Below are 8,250 nucleotides of genomic sequence, written 5' to 3' on the forward strand. Positions count from 1 at the left end.
GTGAAAGCACCCACGTGATTTACCAACTGACCTGCCTACACTGTGACGCATTCTATATGGGAATGACCAGCAACAAACTGTCCATTCACATGAATGGACACAGGCAGACAGTGTTTGTTGGTAATGAGGATCACCCTGTGGCTAAACATGCCTTGGTGCACGGCCAGCACATCTTGGCACAGTGTTACACCGTCCGGGATATCTGGATACTTCCCACTAACACCAATCTATCCGAACTCCGGAGATGGGAACTTGCTCTTCAATATATCCTCTCTTCTCGTTATCCAGCAGGCCTCAATCTCCGCTAATTTCAAGTTGCCGCCACTCAGACCTCACCTGTCATTCAACAACATCTTTGCCTCTGCACTTCCGCCGCTATAATATCCACCGTTTCTAGTTCACAAACAGCTCCTTTCACCTTTTAAACAACCATTTCGGCCAGTTCTAATAACTTTCGCTTTATTTCCATTTCTGTTTTTCCCACACCACTGATCATTTTTAGCCGCTTCCCACAGGTTTTAACGCGATTATTTCTTCGTCAGACAATTGTTAGTCTCATTTTCATAATCTGCCACCACAATACCATTCCTTTTAATATACTACACGCAGTTTTTTCGAAATTTTCCCGAATTTCTGCGTCCTTTAACGTGTTTTGGCGGCAACACAACCACCTAACCTTTATGCACATCGTTGTCTACCAACCCAAGTCCAACATAGCCCAGCTGTAACCAACACCTTTTCGCCTTTTTTTCATTCCAGATCCCCTGTTTCTTTCCGGTTCACCTTTATCCCTCCCCATATATTTTTATTTTCATTTTCATTTCACCTCATGTTACACTTTCCACCTTCTAATACCATGTCACCCTCACAACACCCCCACAATGACCCCATTAAGTTTTATTTACATTCCCTCTGCAAACATGCCTTCGCCCTAGCCAGATTACACTCCCATATTCTATTTTCTCAGGCTTGTCTGACATTTGGCATCACCCCCAAAGGCCTCACACTTAAAGTTCCCATCTCTGGCTGCAACCCTTCCTTCCATCAGTCCCTATACCAGTTCCAAACTGAACAATCCATTGCCCTCACCCACCTAATCCTTCACCTACACATCAACTCAGCCAATGAACACACCCGTCAACTCCTATCCTTAATAAAAGTCCTTAATCTTTCCTCTCCCACATCCACACCGGCTGTGCAGAGCATCCTCCTACAGGCCAACCGTAAATTAGAACAGCATGCCATCCTCCACCTCAAAAAACTATCCAATCTCCTGGTTTCCCACATCCGGAAAGGCAACTCACTCACCCTTCACAACCTTTCCAGCAAACCTCAACCTCCTCTCATTGCACACAAACCCAGTCTCTCCCATCTACTCAATCTCCCACTTCCAGCTCCACTCCCTCCAAAACCTCAAAATTCCGATCAACACAATCTGGAACCACAACACCCTAATTCAGTAGTTAACCTTTCCTCCAAACCTCTCTCCCAATCCGAAACCTCTGTCCTATCCAAAGGCCTCACCTTCAGCCCCACTCCCAGATTCAACCAAACAGCCCTCGTCAAAGATTTACTGTCCTACACTCGTACTCTCTGCTGGAAGTATCACTTTGCCACGAAGAAAAATGATCCTAATCCTACTCCTAATGATCCGACTCCTCAAGACACCATCCAAATTGAACCCTGCCTGGAACAGTTCCGTCCTCCGTCACAGCGGGACCCACCTCCTCTTCCTCAAAATCACCCTCTCCAAACCTTCCAGGAATTTCTGACTTCCAGCCTTGCATCTCAATCCTTCTTAAAAAACCTTAATCCTACACCAAACATCACCACTGCTGAAGCCCAGGCTATCCGTGATCTGAAGGCTGACCGATCCATCGTCATTCTTCCGGCGGACAAGGGTTCCACGACCGTGGTACTTGATCGTCGGGAGTATGTGGCTGAGGGACTGCGTCAGCTTTCAGACAACACCACATACAAAGTTTGCCAAGGTAACCCCATTCCCGATGTCCAGGCGGAGCTTCAAGGAATCCTCAGAACCTTAGGCCCCCTGCAAAACCTTTCACCTGACTCCATCAACCTCCTGACCCCACCGACACCCCGCACCCCTACCTTCTACCTTCTTCCTAAAATCCACAAACCCAATCATCCCGGCCGCCCCATTGTAGCTGGTTACCAAGCCCCCACAGAACGTATCTCTGCCTACGTAGATCAACACCTTCAACCCATTACATGCAGTCTCCCATCCTTCATCAAGGATACCAACCACTTCCTTGAACGCCTGGAATCCTTACCCAATCTGTTACCCCCGGAAACCATCCTTGTAACCATTGATGCCACGTCCTTATACACAAATATTCCGCACGTCCAGGGCCTCGCTGCGATGGAGCATTTCCTTTCACGCCGATCACCTGCCACCCTACCTAAAACCTCTTTCCTCATCACCTTAGCCAGCTTCATCCTGACCCACAACTTCTTCACTTTTGAAGGCCAGACATACCAACAATTAAAGGGAACAGCCATGGGTACCAGGATGGCCCCCTTGTACGCCAACCTATTCATGGGTCGCTTAGAGGAAGCCTTCTTGGTTACCCAAGTCTGCCAACCCAAAGTTTGGTACAGATTTATTGATGACATCTTCATGATCTGGACTCACAGTGAAGAAGAACTCCAGAATTTCCTCTCCAACCTCAACTCCTTTGGTTCCATCAGTTTCACCTGGTCCTACTCCAAATCCCATGCCACTTTCCTTGTCGTTGACCTCCACCTGTCCAATGGCCAACTTCACACGTCCGCCCACATCAAACCCACCAACAAGCAACAGTACCTCCATTATGACAGCTGCCACCCATTCCACATCAAACGGTCCCTTCCCTACAGCCTAGATCTTCGTGGCAAACGAATCTGCTCCAGTCCGGAATCCCTGAATCATTACACCAATAACCTGAAAACAGCTTTCGCATCCCGCAACTACCCTCCCGACCTGGTACAGAAGCAAATAACCAGAGCCACTTCCTCGTCCCCTCAAACCCAGAATCCCCCACAGAAGAACCACAAAAGTGCCCCACTTGTGACAGGATACTTTCCGGGACTGGACCAGACTCTGAATGTGGCTCTCCAGCAGGGATACGACTTCCTCAAATCCTGCCCTGAAATGAGATCCATCCTTCATGAAATCCTCCCCACTCCGCCAAGAGTGTCTTTCCGCCGTCCACCTAACCTTCGTAACCTGTTAGTTCATCCCTATGAAATCCCCAAACCACCTTCCCTACCCTCTGGCTCCTATCCTTGTAACCGCCCCCGATGCAAAACCTGTCCCATGCACCCTCCCACCACCACCTACTCCAGTCCTGTAACCCGGAAGGTGTACACGATCAAAGGCAGAGCCACGTGTGAAAGCACCCACGTGATTTACCAACTGACCTGCCTACACTGTGACGCATTCTATGTGGGAATGACCAGCAACAAACTGTCCATTCGCATGAATGGACACAGGCAGACAGTGTTTGTTGGTAATGAGGATCACCCTGTGGCTAAACATGCCTTGGTGCACGGCCAGCACATCTTGGCACAGTGTTACACCGTCCGGGTTATCTGGATACTTCCCACCAACACCAACCTATCCGAACTCCGGAGATGGGAACTTGCCCTTCAGTATATCCTCTCTTCTCGTCATCCGCCAGGCCTCAATCTCCGCTAATTTCAAGTTGCCGCCACTCATACCTCACCTGTCTTTCAACAACTTCTTTGCCTCTACACTTCTGCCTCGACTGACATCTCTGCCCAAACTCTTTGTCTTTAAATATGTCTGCTTGTGTCTGTATGTGTGGATGGATATGTGCGTGTGTGCGAGTGTATACCTGTCCTTTTTTCCCCCTAAGGTAAGTCTTTCCGCTCCCGGGATTGGAATGACTCCTTACCCTCTCCTTTAAAACCCACTTCCTTTCGTCTTCCCCTCTCCTTCCCTCTTTCCTGATGAGGCAACAGTTTGTTGCGAAAGCTTGAATTTTGTGTGTATGTTTGTGTTTGTTTGTGTGTCTATCAACCTGCCAGTGCTTTTGTTCGGTAAGTCACCTCATCTTTGTTTTTTTTATATATATATATATATATATATATATATATATATATATGAGATTAGACTTACCAGACAAAAGCGCTGGCAGGTCGATAGACACACAAACATACACACAAAATTCTAGCTTTCGCAACCAACGGTTGCTTCGTCAGGAAAGTGGGAAGGAGAGGGAAAGATGAAAGGATGTGGGTTTTAAGGGAGAGGGTAAGGAGTCATTCCAATCCTGGGAGTGGAAAGACTTACCTTAGGGGGAAAAAAGGACGGGTATACACTCGCGCACACACACACGTATCCATCCACACATACACAGACACAAGCAGACATTTGTAAAGGCAAAGAGTTTGGGCAGTATACACTCGCATACACACACATACGCAGTATACACTCGCATACACACACATATCCATCCGCACATACACAGACACAAGCAGACCTGCCCATACTCTTTGCCTTTACAAATGTCTGCTTGTGTCTGTGTATGTGCGGATGGATATGTGTGTGTATGCGAGTGTATACCTGTCCTTTTTTCCCCCTAAGGTAAGTCTTTCCACTCCCGGAATTGGAATGACTCCTTACCCTCTCCCTTAAAACCCACATCCTTTCGTCTTTCCCTCTCCTTCCCTCTTTCCTGATGAAGCAACCGTTGGTTGCGAAAGGTAGAATTTTGTGTGTATGTTTGTGTTTGTTTGTGTGTCTATCGACCTAGAGAGAGAGAGAGAGAGAGAGAGAGAGAGAGAGAGAGAGAGGGAGAGAGAGATAGAGAAGGAGAGAGAGAGAGAGAGAGAGAGACACCCAACAAAAGCGCTGGCAGGTCGATAGACACACAAACAAACACAAACATACACACAAAATTTAAGGTTTTGCAACAAACTGTTGCCTCATCAGGAAAGAGGGAAGGAGAGGGAAAGACGAAAGGATGTGGGTTTTAAGGGAGAGGGTAAGGAGTCATTCCAATTCCGGGAGCGGAAAGACTTACCTTAGGGGGAAAAAAGGACAGGTATACACTCGCACACACACTCATATCCATCCACACATACACAGACACAAGCAGACATTTGTAAAGGCAAAGAGTTTGGGCAGAGATGTCAGTCGAGGTAGAAGTTGTAATGGATCTGGGAGATGTTATTTTTTTTACCGTATTTGTCGATACCGAATTGTTAATGTTTTGTTATATTTTTGTTAGAATTTATTATAATATGTCTTATTATATGTTAATTTACTTCTGTTTTTGATAGTAAAAGCATATTGATTACTATTAGAAAATGTATCGAAGAATAGCAAAGAGACTTATTACAAGTGGAAACTTGTGAATTGTGTAAAATATCTTTGACGTTGGAGTCATCTTTGACTATAGTCAGTCGGCAGCTAACTCTTGGTGTGTGTTGACGGAAGAACAATGTGAAGGTCGCAGTCATAAATAATTTTGAATTATGTTACTATTATTTTTGTATTAACTAAAAAGAAGAAACTACATTTGAAGAAACTGTATTTGAAACACCAAAATGAGAGAAACACGTTGAACCACGTCATTTCTGCAGCTGACATAGATGCATTGTGGAATCATACTTAGACAACTGAAGCCAAGACTAATATCGCCTTGCAAACGTCTAACGGAAAAGGTACTGTCAAGAAATATGGCAAATTTAAGTAAATAAAAAATAGTGATCATATTTTCAACTTGTGTCTCAGCCGGGATGCCATATTTCAAAGTGCAGAGGCAAAGATGTTGTTGAATGACAGGTGAGGTATGAGTGGTGGCAACTTGAAATTAGCGGAGATTGAGGCCTGGTGGATAACGGGAAGAGAGGATATATTGAAGAGCAAGTTCCCATCTCCGGAGTTCGGATAGGTTGGTGTTAGTGGGAAGTATCCAGATAACCCGGACGGTGTAACACTGTGCCAAGATGTGCTGGCCGTGCACCAAGGCATGTTTAGCCACAGGGTGATCCTCATTACCAACAAACACTGTCTGCCTGTGTCCATTCATGCGAATGGACAGTTTGTTGCTGGCCATTCCCACATAGAATGCGTCACAGTGTAGGCAGGTCAGTTGGTAAATCACGTGGGTGCATTCACACGTGGCTCTGCCTTTGATCGTGTACACCTTCCGGGTTACAGGACTGGAGTAGGTGGTGGTGGGAGGGTGCATGGGACAGGTTTTACACCGGGGCGGTTACAAGGGTAGGAGCCAGAGGGTAGGGAAGGTGGTTTGGGGATTTCATAGGGATGAACTAAGAGGTTACGAAGGTTAGGTGGACGGCGGAAAGACACTCTTGGTGGAGTGGGGAGGATTTAATGAAGGATGGATCTCATTTCAGGGCATGATGTTAGGAAGTCGTATCCCTATTGGAGAGCCACATTCAGAGTCTGATCCAGTCCTGGAAAGTATCCTGTCACAAGTGGGGCACTTTTGTGTTTCTTCTGTGGGAGGTTCTGGGTTTGAGAGGATGAGGAAGTGGCTCTGGCTATTTGCTTCTGTACCAGGTCGGGAGGGTAGTTGCGGGATGCGAAAGCTGTTGTCAGGTTATTTGTGTAATGGTTCAGGGATTCCGGACTGGAGCAGATTCGTTTGCCACGAAGACCTAGGCTGTAGGAAAGGGACCGTTTGATGTGGAATGTGTGGCAGCTGCCATAATGGAGGTACTGCTGCTTGTTGGTGGGTTTGATGTGGACGGATTTGTGAAGCTGGCCATTGGACAGGTGGAGGTCAACATCAAGGAAAGTGGCATGGGATTTGGAGTAGGACCAGGTGAATCTGATGGAACCAAAGGAGTTGAGGTTGGAGAGGAAAATCTGGAGTTCTTCTTCACTGTGAGTCCAGATCATGAAGATGTCATCAATAAATCTGTACCAAACTTTGGGTTGGCAGGCTTGGGTAACCAAGAAGGCATCCTCTAAGTGACCCATGAATAGGTTGGCATACGAGGGGGCCATCCTGGTACCCATGGCTGTTCCCTCTAATTATTGGTATGTCTGGCCTTAAAAGTGAAGAAGTTGTGGGTCAGGATGAAGCTGGCTAAGGTAATGAGGAAAGAGGTTTTAGGTAGGGTAGCAGGTGATCGGCGTGAAAGGAAGTGCTCCATCGCAGCGAGGCCCTGGACGTGCGGGATATTTGTGTATAAGGAAGTGGCATCAATGGTTACAAGGATGGTTTCCGGGGTTAACGGATTGGGTAAGGATTCCAGGCGTTCGAGAAAGTGGTCGGTGTCTTTGATGAAGGATGGGAGCATGTAATGGGTTGAAGGTGTTGATCTATGTAGGCAGAGATACGTTCTGTGGGGGCTTGGTAACCAGCTACAATGGGGCGGCCGGGATGATTGGGTTTGTGAATTTTAGGAAGAAGGTAGAAGGTAGGGGTGCGGGGTGTCGGTGGGGTCAGGAGGTTGATGGAGTCAGGTGAAAGGTTTTGTAGGGGGCCTAAGGTTCTGAGGATTCCTTGAAGCTCCGCCTGGACATCAGGAATGGGATTACCTTGGCAAACTTTGTATTTGGTGTTGTCTGAAAGCTGACGCAGTCCCTCAGCCACATACTCCCGACGATCAAGTACCACGGTCGTGGAACCCTTGTCCGCCGGAAGGATGACGATGGACCGGTCAGCCTTCAGATCACGGATAGCCTGGGCTTCAGCAGTGGTGATGTTGGGAGTAGGATTAAGGTTTTTTAAGGATTGAGAGGCAAGGCTGGAAGTCAGAAATTCCTGGAAGGTTTGGAGAGGGTGATTTTGAGGAAGAGGAGGTGGGTCCCGCTGTGACGGAGGACGGAACTGTTCTAGGCAGGGTTCAATTTCGATAGTGTCTTGGGGAGTTGGATCATTAGGAGTAGGATTAGGATCATTTTTCTTCCTGGCAAAGTGATACTTCCAGGAGAGAGTACGAGTGTAGGACAGTAAATCTTTGACGAGGGCTGTTTGGTTGAATCTGGGAGTGGGGCTGAAGGTGAGGCCTTTGCATAGGACAGAGGTTTCGGATTGGGAGAGAGGTTTGGAGGAAAGGTTAACTACTGAATTAGGGTGTTGTGGTTCCAGATTGTGTTGATTGGAATTTTGAGGTTTTGGAGGGAGTGGAGCTGGAAGAGGGAGGTTGAGTAGATGGGAGAGACTGGGTTTGTGTGCAATGAGAGGAGGTTGAGATTTGCTGGAAAGGTTGTGAAGGGTGAGTGAGTTGCCTTTCCGGAGG

The sequence above is a fragment of the Schistocerca serialis genome, chromosome 7, assembly GCF_023864345.2.
Source record: "Schistocerca serialis cubense isolate TAMUIC-IGC-003099 chromosome 7, iqSchSeri2.2, whole genome shotgun sequence".
Classification (NCBI taxonomy): Eukaryota; Metazoa; Arthropoda; class Insecta; order Orthoptera; family Acrididae; genus Schistocerca; species Schistocerca serialis.